Genomic DNA, 16,277 nt, shown 5'->3' with positions numbered 1-16,277 from the left:
GTTGCCTTCCTCTGGGTCTTCAGTCCTCTGTTGGCCCAAGACCCCCTAGGGAAGAGCCAGGACATCTGGGGTCTCTCGGGAGCAGCCTGGTCCCCTGAAGTCCTTTTCGAGGCCTGGATTTGACAATGCAGGAAGCACAGAGCTGTGCTGGCCCCGGGACCCTGGGAGCCCTCTTTGCCTCTGTCCCTGTCGGGGGCAGCCCAGCTGGCTGGTTTGTCCCCATCCATGTGCTGCGGGCCGGGCGCCCTGCCCCAGTGCTGGGTCTGATGAACCCCTGGGGATGGAAGCTGGGCTGGGCCTACCCCTCAGCCACTAGGCCTGGCAGTGCTCACCGTGCTTAAGGATGGGCAGACTCAGGGCCGGGGCTAGCTTGGGCCACAGAGTGGCTGCTGCGGCTGGGGCTGGAGCCCATGGCTGTGCCTCCCCGACCTGGCTCCACCCAGCTCTTGGCATTTCTGTCCCCAGGAGAAGATGAACACCTGCATCCCCTTCCCTCTCCCAGGGCCCCCAGCCCTCCCAGTAGTCTGGTCGGGGAATCTTGTTATTCTCAACCTACAGATGCAGAAACTGAGGCTGCAGGAGGGGAGCAGCTGGCAGCCAGGAGATGGGGAAGGAGCCCAGTGGCAAGGCGGAAGTCCACCCAGCTGGGAGGGCAAGGCCTCTGCGCAGAGCTGTCAGGAGTCCTGGGGGGGAGTAGAGGGGTCACTGCCAGCAAATGGAGGGTGGGCTGGGGCCGGGACCCACCTGGACCTGTGGTTACTGGTGTCCCTGGCCAGGTCGCCCACAGGGCTCCCAGCAGGAGGCCTCTTGCCTGGGCTGGCCCATCCTGGTCCTGGGAACACACTCAGGCCCCACAGGAGGGGCTTCCTGGGTCAGGATGGGAGCCTTCGGCTGCGGTCCAGGGTCTCTGACTGTTGTATTTGACGGGAGCGTAGAAAGTTATCACCAAGATAAAAGTATGCCAGATTGCAGGGTCATTTATTATGCCGGCGACCACAGAGGACTCACGTCTCTCCAACCTGTGGTGCCAAAAGGAGGGTGCCACGATTCTTTTATACCCGAAAAACCACCTTGGGAGTGGGGGTGAGGGGCGGGGATGGGGATGAAAAGGTTTCGGACATTCCAAGGGCTAGGGGATTCTGTGATTCACCTCCTGGGTGGAGACAAGGGCGGGGGTCTCCGGACATTCCAAGGGCCAGGGGACTTTTGTCATTCTGTTTGTTACTTCAGTGGTTTACAGAAGTCAAGATATACATTTGTTTACACATCGTCTGGGTGGTGACAGAAGTCACAGATTTTAGCAGTTACTGATAAGGAAAGGTAAGCAGCTCTGCGTAGTTTTGCAGAACAAACTAGCACTTCTATTTACAGAGGCCAAGGACCGTAGTTATTGTGAGGAGAATGGGGCAGCCACTGCAACTTATTTAAAAAACAGTTTTGCATTTTATAAAATAGTTTTGCTCTGGTTCTGGCTCTAGGCCAGCACAATATCACATGACCACCCCAGCTCTGCCACTGTAGTGAAGGGACTTGACCCCCTTGAGCCTCAGCGTCTGCAGCTGTACCCAGTGCTGTGGGGAGGGGACAGAGGGAGGAAGGGGTGGGGTGCTGGCAGGCCTTGTTTTAAGGTTTGGGAAGGGGACTCTCAGGAGAGTACAGATGCTGGGATGGTGAGTGTGTGCCCACACCCCGAGGCAAGCTTTGCTGTCACAGCTCTGTGATCTTGGCCAGGCAAGAATGGGGAGCCGACCCCAGCTGCCCCCCAGGGGTTTACAGAGCAGCGGGGGGTGCCAGGACCCTCCTGGCCCAAGCCCACTGCAAAGGGAGCAAAGAGAGCGAGGAGGAGAGAGGCAGCTGAGTGGGGGGAGTGGGAGGAGCCATGGGGGCTCCCAGCAGTGAGGGTTCCTCTGTTCTCGAGCAAAGAAGATCTCCAAGGCTCCCTGGGAGGCTCTGATGTAGGGAGGGGAAGGGCCATCTGGAGCTCCGAGCAGGACCTGGGGCCACGCTGGTGGGCCGGGATCAGTGTCCTCAGAGACTCTCTGGTGGGCTGAGGCTGGCTCTGCAGCATGCCACGTGGGCCAAGCCTCTTGCTTCTGGAAATTTCTCTCATTTTCCTACCTCCCTGTGTCTTCTGCTGGGTCCTCTCCGGGGCTCCCTCCTAGGGCTTCCCCTCCCCTTCGCTCAGCCCCTGGGTGGGCAGCCACCAGAAGCTAAGAAGCCCTGTGGTCACCTCAGTGTGTCCCAGAGATCTGGGGCTGCAGCCCCGCCCACCTGTCCCGCCCAGGCACGCGCCCTCCGCAGACACACGCCCTCCCCGCCCACCCCGCTGCCGCCCTGCGGGCTTCTGTGGCAGCCGGGTGGGCAGGAAATTAGCCACCTCCGAGGGGTTCTCTGGGGTGGGGGTCCGGGGAGGGTGGGCTCGGCAGCCCGCAGCCCCGCATTCTCCAGATGAGTTATGGGAGGGGGTCCTCTGGGGAGCCCCAGGGCCCCGCTGTAGGGGAGGGCAGGCTTCACGATGCTGCGTGGGGGCTGAGGCGGCAGCTGTGGTGCTGAGTCACGCTCCGGAAAATGAAGGAAACGGAGTTTCCACCACCATCTGCCTCCTTGGGAGGAGGAGGAAGGGGAGGAGATGGGAAGAGGTGGGGTGAGGGAGCAGGGCTCAGAGCAGGGCTGCAGGCACAGGGGTGGCGGCACCCAACAGGCCAGGGCCCAGCCATGCCCAGAACAAGTGGAGTGAGGGCAGGTGGCTCTTCCCTATCTCTCCTTGGCCCCCAGGGGCCCCAACAATTCAGGGGAGGGGTGTTGAGTGCTCCGCCCCGAGGAACCAGGCACACCAGGGCCTCCCTCTTCCCTGCTCTGCCTCAGGGAATTTAGCAGCTCCGGGGCTCTCAGGAGCTCAGCAGGCTCAGGTGCTAAGTACTGTCGGGGTGTGGCTCGCTGTCCCCAGTCCCCAGAGGCAGTGGGAACCTTGACACAAAGCCCTCAGCCAGCCACAGCCTCCTGTCCCCATAGCCCTGGGAACTCCAGCCTGCTGCCGTGGGGTCCAGGGCAGCAGTGGAGGGGCTACTCTGAAGGGGGTGCGGTAGGGTCCCCCCAGCTCTCCCTCTGGGGGCAGCTGCTGCCTGACAGACCCAGGGGTGCAGCTCCTCCTCTTGCCTTCACAGGATGGGGTGAGTGCTGGGGATGCCCCTATGTCTGGGCAGCCCCCCTCAGGTGCCCTGCCCTCCCGTCCTCCTGGAAGGACAAGTTTCTCCCATGTCATCTGCAGATGTGGCAACCAACGCCCAAGGCAGGCGGGGCCCCCCAGGCCCCATGATCTCCCCATGGGTCTCCCCAGAGGCAAAAACGGGAGTGGCATAAGGTCTGTAGGTTCAGCTCTGGTAACCGCAGACCCCAGCCTCAGCCCTCTCACCCCTCAGGCGGCCGTGGGGCAGGGGTCCCTCTTCGCTCTTCGCTCTTCGCTTCCTAGACATGTGACTTGCCTCTCTGGGCTTCCCGCTCCTCTACTAGAGTGGGTGGTCCAGACACGGGGAAGCCAGCGGGAATCCTGGCCGGTCTTGGCAGGGGCAGCCCCCAACTGCCATGTGTGGCTCTTTCACAGGACACAGGAGTCGGGAGCCTTGTGGCCACAAGGGCCAGAGACCCGACCTAGTGAGGGCAGAAGAGGGAGGGGAGTTGATGGGCTGATGTCACAGGAGGCAGCCGTCCCGCCCACCTCAGACTCCACGTGACCCCGGTTGTGATGCCCCCTCCCCTGGGCTGGGGCCACGGCAACTGCAGGTCCAGGCTCGCTACTCCTTGCCCTGGGCCCTGGGCGGAGGGGCAATATTGTTTATGAGAAGTCCACCCCTAGGAATAACCCTGGGAACCCTGGGGGTCCCACACCCACCCTTCAGCAGTCTCTGGGAGGAGGACGGGGGAGAGGGAGATGCTGTGTGTGGAAGCCCCTTTCAACAAGCGGGGGGAGCTTCTGAGTGCGGTGTTGGTGTCAGCAGGTGCGTTGGGCCTGCCTACCTGAGGTCCTTCCCTGCAGGCGGAGGTGGCCTTGCTGGAAGGGACGGTGCCCATGAGCGCCCGACACACTTGTGTCAGACTGGGGAGGCACTGGCCAGCCTGGCCTTGGCCATCATTAATTGAAAGCCTGCTATGCACTGGGCACAGGACTGGCATGGTGGTACCAGGTAAGCAAGGGAACAGCATCACCCAAGGGGGTTGCAGCTTTAGTAAAAGAAGATACGGGCACGGAGGTAAATTTGAATTTCAGATAACAATGAATACTGTTTTAGGATAAGTATGTCTGATATGGTTTGGATTTGTGTCCTGGCCCAAATCTCACGTCAAATTGTAATCTGCAATATCGGAGGAGGGGCCTGGCGGGAGGTGACTGGCTCATGGGGCGGTTTCCCCTTGCCGTTCTTGTGATAGTGCATGATCTGGTTGTTTAAAAGTGTGAAGCACCTCCCCTCCACCCTCTTCCTCCTGCTCCACCATGGCTGTACGTTTCCTGAGTCCTCTCCAACCGTGCTTCTGGTACAGTCCTGCAGAACCATGAGCCAATTAAACCCCGTTTCTTGATAAATTACCCAGTCTCAGGTAGTTCTTCCTAGCAATGTGAGAACGAACTAATACAATGTCCTATGCAATATTTGGCACCAGCATGTCCCAAATATTGCATGGGACACACTTGAACTGAAATTTATTTGTTGTTTGTCTGAAACGCAGATTGATCTGGGAGTTCTGTATTTTGTCTGACAACCCCACCCTGAGGTGCTTGCTGTCAGGGGGTGACATGATACAGGTGGGAGATGCCCAGACACCAGGCACGCTGAGGGCTGTGGGACAGGGCAGATTTTCCAGCCTGCAGGAGTTGAGCGGACCTCTCTGGAGAGAGCCCTGCCTGTGCACTGAGCACCTTTTTCCTCTCAAGAGCCTCCACGCCTTGGCTGTGCCTTCAGTCTCTTCCAGGAGCACTGCATGAACTTGAGCCTCTTCTGATGCTGCCTGTATTAGTCTGTTTTCACACTGCTATAAAGAACTGACTGGGACTGAGTAATTTATAAAGGAAAGAGGTTTCATTGACTCCCAGTTCTGCATGGTTGGGGAGGCCTCACGAAACTTAGAATCGTGGGAGAAGGTGAAAGGGAAGCAAGTACCTTCTTCACAAGGTGGCAGGAGAGAGAGCGTGTGGAAGCTGCCGTGGTTAAAACGTCAGATCTCAGGGGAGCTCCCTCATTACCACGAGAACAGCCGGGGGAAGCCACTCACGGGTCCAGTCACCTCCCGCCAGGTCCCTCCCTCCACACATGGGGATTACAGTTCCAGATGAGATTTGGGTGGGGACACAGGGCCAAATCTTGTCACTGTCTACAGCAGCAGCACGGGGCTGCAGGCCCAAGGACCCGTGCCTCATGTAGGAGTCTCCGGGGACAGCAGGGCTTTCCAACCCATCGCCTCCTGTAGACAGCCCCCCTCCGCCGGAGTCCTCTGCTGGCCCAGGGTCTCCCCCACTCCCCAGCCAGGCAACACCCTCAGAACAGGACGCTGACTCAGACCCTCCAAGTCTGCAGGGCTGGTGCTGCACCCCTCCGCTTCCGCCCACCCCTCAGTGTCCCCGAGGCTTCAGCCCTCACTTCATGCCTGTGGCCGCCTGGGCAGTAGGCTGCTCGTGGCGCTCCATCTGGGCATTTGCTCTCATCTCTTTGTGCCAGACTACCACCTCCTGAAGGGAGGCCTGAGTCGCTTTGCTGCTTTCTTCCCTATTGATGTTTGGCAGTAATAACAGCAGCTCCTGTGTGTTAAGGGCTCCCTTACCTTACAGGCACTTTGAAAAATAGTCTCATTTAATCTTTCTAAAAAACCCTATGCATTTGATAATATTAGTATCTGCATTTTATAGCTGCAAAAACCAAGGCTCAGTGAAGGTAAGAAGCTTGCTCCAGGTCACCCAGCTAGTGATGGAGCACAACAGAACAGCTTTATTTTTATTTATTTATTTATTTTTGAAACAGAGTCTTGCTCTGTCGCCCAGGTTGGAGTGCAGTGGTGCGATCTCAGCTCACTGCAACCTCTGCCTCCCGGGTTCAAGTGATTTTCTGCCTCAGACTCCTGAATAGCTGAAATTCCAGGCATGTGTCACCACACCCGGCTAACTTCTGTATTTTTAGTAGAAACAGGGTTTCACCATGTTGGTCAGGCTGGTCTCCAACCGTTCACCTCGTGATCCACCTGCCTTGGCCACCCGAAGTGCTGGGGTTACAGGTGTGAGCCACCGTGCCCAGCAGAGCAGCTTCATCAATTTGAAAAATGCTTGTTATTAAAATGTGAACGAACGCAAAAATGTACAAAAAAGAGTCTCTAAAAGTCACTTTAAATCCAACCACTAAGAAATAACCATCATTAAATTGCTAGATGTTATTCCCGACGTCTTGCTTGGTGCTTTTGCAGAGAGACAGAGACGAGAGCAGGAAGTTCAGTCGCTGAGAAGTGGCGTGGGTAAGATGACAGGCTTTATTTCAAAATAAAATATCAAATTTTATTTCATTTGGATTTAAATGGAAAGAGTTTCATTTAAAAATGAAAGAGTTTTATTTCAGATAAATATTTTACCGCAACAAAAGACACTGGTTCCTAAATGATCTCCTTTGATTTAGAAAAATGACTGTGGAAAACATTAAGTGGCTGGGTCAATTATCCAGGTCTACTGGTTCTGTAGGGGAATGAGAAGCGCTCAGGCCTCCTCCCACCTTCCCTCCTTCCTTGGCTTCCCAAACATGCTGGTTGAATAAATGACTGTGTTGAGCTGACCTACGATGGAGGTGTTGAAGCTGCGGCTGCCTAGGCACCTTCACAAAGCGAACACACGCCTCTAACCCACACCCAGGCAGCATGAGACCACCCCAGCCCCTGTGTGTGTTTCCTCCCCATCAGTACCTCCAGGATAACTATATCTTTTTTTTTTTTTTTTGAGACGGAGTTTCGCTCTTGTTGTCCAGGCTTGTGTGCAATGGCGTAATCTGGACTCACTGCAGCCTCCGCCTCCCAGGCTCAAGCGATTCTCCTAGCTCAGCCTCCCAAGTAGTTGAGATTACAAGTGTAAGCCACCACGCCTGGCGGCTATGTTTTGTATTTTTAGTAGAGATGGGATTTCACTATGTTGGCCAGACTGGTCTTGAAATCCTGACCTCAGGTGATCCACCTGCCTCAGCTTCCCAAAGTGCTGGGATTACAAGTGTGAGCCTCCGTACCCGGCCGGATAACTGAATCTTATTTGCGCCCTTCCTAAAAGGGATGGCACAGTGCCCGGCTTCCTCCACTCAGCGTGCAGTCTGTACAGATGCCCTTGCCGCACAAGATCATACATCAGTCATTGTCACTGCTGAGCACCATTCCGGGGGGTGTGCTGCCCCCACTCATCTATCCCTTCTACAGCGAGTGGCTTCTGGCTCTCGGCTTTTGCGAGGCCATGAATGTGCTCACACAGGACATGTCTTTGGTGAACAGCGGCGAGCATTTCTGTCGGTGAAGCCTGGCCGTGGGCCTGCCTGTGTCCCCGTCCAGCACTTCTGCACTGCTTGCATCAGCTTTCACGTGACGAGCAACGTGTGAGGGTTCCGGTTACGCCACAGCCTTGCCGATAACTGGAAGTGTTCACCTTATTCATACCGACTGCTCTGCGGGTGTGATTACACTGTGATTTTAATTTGTATTTTCCTGATAACCAATGACACTGGCCTGTAACCTCAGCGCTTGGAGGGGCCTCAGCCAGAGGAACACCTGAGGTCAGGAGTTTGAGACCAGCCTGGACAACATGGTGAAAACCTGTCTCTACTAAAAATACAAAAAAGAGCTGGGCATGGTGGTGCCTGCCAGTAATCCCAGCTACTCAGGAGGCTGAGGCAGGAGAATCACTTGAACCCGGGAGACGGAGGTTGCAGTAGCCTGAGATTGCATCACTGCACTCCAGCCTGGGTGACAGAGCGAGACTCTGTCTCAAACCAAAAACAAAACAAAGAACCTCACAGTGCAAGTGAGTGTCCCCCAGCACCAGTCCTGGAGCTTTATCTGAAGATAGTGCTTTAAAGGTGCTCAAAGACCAAGCTACCAGGATACTTGAGGAACTACTGTTTAAAATACTGAAAGGATCACCCCAGAAGGAGCCAATTTCCAACAGTACGTGGATTTGTTGAAAAAACTCGGCTTCTGCACACAGCATAATGTGCAGTCATTTAAAAGATTGTGTGAGCATTAGTGGAAACATGGTCACGCTTTGTCACTGACAGATGTAAGTGGCCTCACTGCAGCCTGCGCTGTGTGATTGGCGTTTCTTGTGCGTCACAGGCGTGGAGGCATCTGGACAGGTGGAAAATACCTGCGATCACAGCAACTGACCTCGGGGCAGCGGCCCTTGGCTGTTCGAAACTCTTTCAGCTTGCGTATATTTTCTGATGTTTTAAAACAATGACTAGGTGTTTTTTGTGGCCGTGTATTTTTGAGATACAGTTCACACAGAGTAAATTGCACAGACCTAAAGGTATGAGTTTTGACAAATAAGGTGGTCTGTGGAACCCACACCCAGAACAAGATGGGGGTGCCGCATGGCCTCCGAGGGTCCTGGCCTCCTCTAGTCCTTGGTGTGTGGTGGGAAACGCGCTTTCTCAGCTGGCAGAGAGAGCTGTGTTTAAGCCTGGGATCTCCGATCAGATCGTTCTCACAAGGTGCTCTGCAGCCAGGGGTGCCAGGAAGCTGCCCCACAGGTGCCCTCTGCCCCGGCCTGGGGGAGGAGGGAGGCCCTGCTGCAGGGGAGCTGGGAGCCACTGTGGCCGCCAAGGAGGCTGCCACTCTCCCGGCTCCAGTGTCACCTTGGGGGGGCCCTGGCTGGGGGGACAAAAGGCTTTTGTACCCGGGACAATCTCAGCCCTGCTGCAGGGGTGGGAGGAGAGGGCAGCCACATTCCGGGGTGGGGGGTCACCAGGACACAAGGCCTTTCTTTCTGAGCTGCTACTGCGTGTCAGCCAGGCTCCGGACCCCGCTGGGGCCTCCATGGCCTCTGAGGGCATTTCTAACAGCTTCATGGGCAGTGGCTGGTGGGGCTGGGGGCGACTCCTGCTCCGGGGCTAGAGAGAGGGGCTCAGTCTCAGGGAAGGGGGTGGGGCAGTGTGTGGGACCCAGCCTCCCTCAGCCGCTGAGGCTTGCCAGCAGCCGGGCGCCAGCCCTCGGGGACGGTGCTGTGCCAGGCCGTCGGGGATGGCAGTAGGGCTCCCTGGTGGTGGAGGGTTGCCCACATCCTTTTCCTCTTCCTTCCCCTGGTTTACACCTGCTCACGCCTTCCCTCAGATTCTGGGAAGTGGCAGAGTCAGGTGTGAAAAGGCCAAGGCCCTCTCTACAGCCCGCAGGCAGCCCCAGGCAGGGGAGGGTGGACTTGGAGGAGGGGAGGGGCCCCTTCGGGGATGTTTCCATTTGGAACTGGGATCTGTGGGCCACCAGAGACCTAGAAGCAAACACGTCTGGCCAGCAGCGGAATCAGCGCTCAGAGTGTGAAATCAAACATTCCTAGGAATGGAAGCTCACTCAGCTCTTCAGGCGAATGGACACCTGGCCTTCGGAGCTGGGAGAGTTTCACCCTCCCCGCCCTGGGGTCCGTCCTGGGGCTTCCTCCTTGATCCTCCACAGAAAATGCTAAGAGCTCGAGAAGGTTGTGAAGTGTGTGTGTGTGTGTTTGTGTGTGTGTGTATCTGTATGTGTGTCTGTGTGTTTCTGTGTGTGTTTGTATGTGTGTCTATGTGTCTGTGTGACTGTTTATGTGTTTGTGTCTGTGTGTTTCTGTGTGTGTTTGTGTGTATTTGTGTCTGTGTTTGTGTGTCAGTGTGTGTCTGTGTTTGTGTGTGTGTCTGTGTGTGTTTCTGTGTCTCTGTGTGTGTGCGTGTGTGTGTACTGGGAGGGCAGTGGTCCCATCTCCTTGGGGGCATCAGGCTCTGCAGCAGGTTCCAGGATCTTGGCAGGAAGGGGCAATGGCCTCACCCACACTGTCCAGGCAGGTCTCTTGTCTCTTGGGACCCTTTCAGCCGGCACAGGTGCCTTCTCTGCCTGGCCTAAGACATCATCCATCATGGTGGTGTTTCCAGTGGCAGCGGGGCGTCGGGGGAAGTGGAGATTTTGGGGCTGCAGTCTTCCCCAGCCCAAGGTGCCCCAGGGCCTGCCCTGGGATTCGGGTTCCTGCCAGAAGCGCGTTTGCTGCCTGGAATCCTGGGGAACGTGGGCTCCTCCCCAGCCAAACTGGGGAGCCCCAGCAGCAAGGTGAGGATGGATTTAGGGGATCATGAAAAGCAAAACCCAAACCAGACCCCTGTAGAAATCCCCTGGGGAGTTGGGGTCATCCTGAACCAAGGGGAGGGAGGAGAGGGGCTGCGGCCAGGGCCAGGGTAGTGAGCGAGGAGGAGGGTGAAGCTCTGCTCACGGGAGTCGCCCGTGGCCCAGGCTTGGTGGGGGGTGGGCACACAGATGCCTGTGGGTGGAAGCTGAGCAGTGGGGAGTTTCTCATCAGTTCAGCCGCCCTCCTCCAAGCCCCAGGCTGGCCTGGACTACTTAGGGAGCCCTTGGGGTCAAAAGTACACCCACCCCTATAACTCTCCCCAAGGGCATGGATACTTGCAGGGAGGTGGGGAGACTAAATACCTTGGTTCAGGTTACAGGGTTTTTCTAAAAATCAGGAAAAGGCGAAGATGTAATCACAGCGCTCAGGTGGAAACTCTGCAGCCGGGTTTCCAAACTAGAACCCACTGATGATGGGATTCAGGTGTCCCTGAACTTGGATGGAAAAACACTGGATCTTTATTTTCACCCACCTCTAACCTAAAGTGAGGGTTCCTCAATTATTAACGCAGCCAAAGGACCTGGCGGTCCACTCAGAACCTGGAACTTCACCCTCAGCAAAGTCCTGTGTATTTTCCCCTTGGGCTTCAGTGGCTTTGGGGTCTTGAAGCCTCATTTTTGTTCCTGTTTCAATACTGTTGGTCATGAGAGCTGCTGCTAGATTTGAATCAGATTTTTTTTTCTGTTGCCCAGCCTGGAGTGCAGTGGCACAATCTCGATTCCCCGGCCTCAGCCTCCTGAGTAGCTGGGATTACAGGCATGCACCGCCACACTCAGATGATTTTTGTATATTTAGTAGAGGTGTTTCACCATGTTGGCTAGCCTGGTTTTGAACTCCCGACCTCAGGTGATCCACTCGCCTCAGCCTCCCAAAGTGCTGGGAGCCTGCGCCTGGCCTGAATCAGCAGATTAACAAGAAAGCTCCAATAACATTTACTTTATTATTTTGGTGACCGTATTTCAACATAGCTGGTGTATTAGTTGGTTCTCACACTGCTATAAAGATACTACCAGAGACTGGGTAATGTATCAACAAAGGAGGCTTTATTTATTTTTTGAGGCTGAGTTTTGCTCTGCTGCCCAGACTGGAGCGCAATGGTGCAATCTCTGCTCACTGCAACCTCCACCTCTTGGTTTCAAGCTGTTCTCCTGCCTCAGCCTCCTAACTGGGATTACAGGTGCATACCACCACACCTGGCTAATTTTTGTATTTTTAGTAGAGATGGGGTTTCACCATGTTGGCCAGGCTGTAACTTCTGACCTCAAGTGATCCACCCACCTTGGCCTCCCGAAGTGCTGGGATTACAAGCGTGAGCCACCTGGCCCAGCCCACAGAGGAGGTTTAATTGACTCACGGCTCTGCATGGCTGGGGAGGCCTCAGGAAACTTACAATCATGGTGGAAGGGGAAGCAGACATCTTCTTCACAAGATGCAGGAGAAAGAAGTGCAAGCAGGGGAAATTCCAGAGGAAGCCTGGGCCCAGGTGATTACTGAGGCCGGGAAGTCCCACGCCTGCCCCCGGCTCGCTGGGACCCAGGGGAGTCGGTGGTGCAGTGTGGTCTGAGTGAAGGCCCGAGAGCCGGCGGGGGGTGGTCAATGGCGTTATTCTCAGTGCCAGGGCCAGAGAAGGTGAGGTGAGTGTCCCAGGTCAAGCAGCGCCACAGGGAGAGAGGGGCCTTCCTGCCTTCTGCGCTATTCAGGTCCTCAGCGGATTGGGTGACGCCGCCCACCCTGGGGAGGGGTGCCTGCTTTACAGAGCCCACTGACTCAAATGCTGGTCTCATCCAGGAACACCCCCAGACAGCCCCAGAAATACCGTTCAATCTGGCACCCTGTGGCCAGGGGAGCTGACGCATAAAGTTAGTGGCCACACGCCCGCGTGAGAGGGCGGCGGCGGGCGCTGCTGCTGTCTGGACTCTGACCTCGGCCGTGTGGGTCGCTGCAGCCCCCGCCCTGGATGTCTGTAGCTCCCACCCAGCAGGGAGGAACCTGCCCCACCACCCACCGTCCACTGACCTGATCGCTAAGCTCCAGCGTGCAGGGGCAGCAGTGTCGGGATTGCTCACCTGGACCCCACGGCCACGCCCCTGTCTACCAGGGTTCGGGACTGCTGCGTGGCTCCGTTTGCTTTTGGTTTCATGGACTTCATCACGTGTGAGGGTTCCCAGGTCAGCCCCTTCCCCGGACCCTCCCTACGTCTAGAGGCTCTCGCCACACACGCCTGCCTTCCGTCCTACACAGCCTCTTAACTGAGCTTTAAAATTTGTATACATTAAGGCTCACTCTTGCTGCAAAGTTCTATGGTTTTGACAGTCGCAAAGTGTCATGTCTTTGCCATTACGGTGTCGTTCACATTAGTTTCATGGCCCTAAAAACCCCCTGTGCTCCACCCATCCAACCACTTCTTCTTTCCCAAACTCCTGACAACAGCTATTTTCACAAATGTATTTTTGTGGTGGGTTTTTGGTGAACAATTTTATCAAATTAGAAATATTTCATTTGTTTCAACTTCTAATTTGCTCAGAAATTTTTAAAAAGTCACCAATGGCATTACTTGAGACATTGGGACACTTTTTGCCCTGTCATCTAGTCAGAGGGTATTTGCATGGATTGGATTCGGATATTAAACCTTCCTTGAATTCCTGGGAAAAACCGTTAGATCTATCAAGTCCCAGCAGGAAAGAGACTCACATTTAGACTGTGTTACTTGCAGCAGGGTGTAACAAAGGGGCTCTTTATGAAGGTGGGGCAGAGAATTGGAAACTTCAAGGGGCAGTGCATGCCCCAGGGCTGGCCAAAGGCATGCCTGGTGAAGAGAAGTTTCTGGAATGTGAAGGAGAGTGCTGTGGAGAGGAAGACTCCTGGAGAAGAGCCATGACATTCCCAAGGTCACCTGACACAGTTGTCTGCCATCGTCTGCAGATCACATGTCAGCTTATTTAGCAAGTCCAACAGAAGGGACAGGAAAACTTACCATTACAAACACATAATTCTCCCCAGATGGACATGATAAATTCAACGCAATCCTAATCAGAGTCTCATTGGGCTTCAATTTTTTAAAAGAAATCAGTAAATGTACTCTACATTTTACATGGAAGAATACAGATCAAAAGCAGCTAAGATGGCTTGAGAAAGAAGAAAACAGACAGGGTGCTTGCTCCTGAAAAGCCAAGTAGCTGAAAGCAGCAATGGAAGAGGCTGGGCCAGTGGAGGGAGACCCAGGATGCCCTGGGTAGGGCTGGGTGGGAGAGAGGGCTCCGCCAGTTGTTTCTTCCTGGCACCCTGTGGAGCTGAGGTTTGCCTAATTAGTACCTATGCTTGGTGGGGAGGAAATGACAGCAGAGGGCACCAGGCTGCTGCTTCTCACTTCTGGGCCTCCAGGGTCCCCAGGCAGGCATGCCTATCCTGGCAGGCAGGTCTCGGGCCTCAGGTCTGAACATCTGAATGTCTGTGCACCCCTGCTGGGGCCCCTCTCCGTCCTGCGGGCCCCTGGTGCTGGCTGGGGCTCCCTGAGGATGCCTGGGAGGCTGTGGGTGCTGCAGGCGCTGTTGGCTGGTTATAGTCACAACAGCCCCCCGAAGTGGGGTGGGGGCACCTTTCCTCCCACTTCACAGAGAAGGAAATGGGTCCTGAGAGGTAGCAGCTTTCCCATGTGCAGGTGGGGCCAGGACTTGAACCCAGGTCCCTGAGGACCTGAACCCAGGCCTCTGCTCTTGCTCCCCAAGCTTCCAGACAGAGAAGGGGAGGGGGTGGCAACGGTCATTGGGAGGGGCTCCAGATGGAGGTCGGGGCAAGGGAGTGCCCGGTGGGCGGCCTGGGGTGGAGGCACTCAGGGAGCCCAGGTTGGGGCACATGGGAGGAGGAAGTCCCCAGAGGACGCAGACCCTGCCATTGTGCCTCCAAGGTCAGAACCACCCACGCTGGCCAGGCAGGACTTGCAGCTCCCGGCCACAGCCATCAGAGCGGAAGTTCACGTCTCAGCTGAGGTGTCAGATGCACCTGGCCCTCTGCTAAAAATACTCGGGCAGCGTGGGGTCCAGTGGAGTGCTGCAGGGTGGGTCTGGGTGGGGATCCCAGCGAAGCCAGAACAGGTGCCCATGACCTGCAGAGTGGCACCATGTGGCAGGGTGGGAGGATGCTGGGCCTGCAGACCAGCTCCACGGGGGAAACTGAGGTGGGGTGGGAAGGGTGCGGCTAGTCGCTGGCCCTCAGATTCCCTGTTTGTGGCTTTGCTGGTACATTGTGAAGCCTGTGCAAGGTGGGAGGCCAGAGGCCATAGGCTGGCGGGAACCTGAGCGTCCTGGGCTGCCCAGAATGTGCTGCCTCAGTTTACCCAGCTTTACCACGCAGAGATCAACTGAGCTCGCCCCTCCCTTTCTCACCGGTGGTCAGTAAGATTCGGGTGGTGCAGGACATTGCCTGAACAGACGTGGAGGTGGAGGGGGGTTGAGGTGGAGGGGGCTGTGGCGTATTCTGCAATAATGGGGGGGCAGGTGTTGGACGCTGGGGTACTGGAATCAGGCCCTGTGACCTCAGGGAGGCTTACCTGGCTTCTGGTTCCCAATCCCCTGCTGGGGTACACCGCAGGTGGGGGTCCCTCTCCTGATGCAAGGGTGGGGCAGGAGCAGGGAAGCTTCAGAGGGAGGGGCTCTGCACTGGGAAGGAGGGAGGGTCCTGAGGAGGAGGGGGCCCTGTCACTGGTCAGGGCGGGTCACTCTGACGTCGGTCTCACTGTCGAGGGGGTAATGTTGCTGAGACCTTTGTGGGCTTGGGGTTCCCGTGGCCCCCACCAGAATCCAGGACTACCAGGGTAGGGGGTGCTGGTGGCTTCTGAGTCCCTTCCCACACTGCCCCCACAGCAGACCCCTCCCAAGAGATTCCAAACACTCCCCACTACTCGGGAAGGGTGGAGCCCCCTTCCTCTGGGACCTCCTGCCTGGAGTCACCTCCTCTGGGCCTGCGTAGCCCTCCCGGAGAGGGAGTGCAAGGAAGGTGCAGCTGGAGGGCTTTCGGGGATCACCGGCCAGCAGCAGGCAGACAGAAAGACTCTGGAAGTCAAGCTCTGACTTTTTTTGAGACAGGGTCTCGCTCTGTCACCCAGGCTGGAGTGAAGTGGTGCGATCTCAGCTCACTGCAACCTCCATCTTCTGGGCTCAAGTGATTTTCCTGCCTCAGCCTCCCAAAGTACTGGGATTATAGGCCTGAGCCACCACTCCCAGCCTAAAGTGGACATTTTCATTGTCAGCTTCTTAATTTCCACGATAGAGGGCAGGAAGCTAAATCAGCCGGCTTGGTCCCACGGCAGGGGTTTGAACCCCGCTGAGGGGAGCCTGCCTTTCAATTGTGGGGCTGCCTCAGGGACCTTTGATTTTGCATTGACAGGATGGTTGTACCGCTCACCTTCCAAACCAAGACACCTTTGAGAGAGAAACAGGTGCTCTTACTGTGACCCCAGGATCGCAGGGATGGGGCTGTCCACCTGCAGAGCTGAGGCCAGGCTCTGTCACGGGCCGACGGGCTGCAGGCAAAATGCATGTGTTTCTTGCTGTGTAACAAATGCCCCTCAAACCTAAGTCCCAGAGATCATGCATTTTGCTCCCAAATCTGCAGTTTGGGCAGGGCTCCCCAGGACCGTCTCATCTCTGTCCATGTGGCATTAGCTCACTCAGCATGGTGGCTGGGGCCCAAGAGTCAGCCTCCCGGGAGAACAAGACAGAGGTGCGTGGACTCCACAGCTGTGAAAAGAAAATCCGTAATGTCGTAATGGAGGTGGTTACATCAGGGCAATGTAAAAAGGAGTTGGGAGGGCAGGGCCTAGGATGGCAGGGGCTGGGAGGGCAGGGCCTGGGACGGCAGGGGCTGGGACGGCAGGGGCTGGGAGGGCTTCCCACTCCCAGGCTCAAGCGAT

The 16,277-nt window shown here is 56.2% G+C and overlaps 1 long non-coding RNA gene across 1 annotated transcript; it reads right to left on the bottom strand.

The window, feature by feature from the left end:
* Positions 1 to 855: 855 nt before the first annotated feature.
* Positions 856 to 2,210, bottom strand: LOC108287172. Its single transcript, XR_001818242.2, has 3 exons — positions 2,119 to 2,210; positions 1,495 to 1,571; positions 856 to 907 (listed from the first exon to the last, which is right to left on the bottom strand). It is a non-coding gene; the product is annotated as an uncharacterized LOC108287172 (long non-coding RNA).
* Positions 2,211 to 16,277: the final 14,067 nt, after the last annotated feature.

Source organism: Cebus imitator, unplaced genomic scaffold (assembly GCF_001604975.1).
Source record: "Cebus imitator isolate Cc_AM_T3 unplaced genomic scaffold, Cebus_imitator-1.0 Scaffold338, whole genome shotgun sequence".
Classification (NCBI taxonomy): Eukaryota; Metazoa; Chordata; class Mammalia; order Primates; family Cebidae; genus Cebus; species Cebus imitator.
This window is presented reverse-complemented; position numbering and strand designations above follow the sequence as displayed.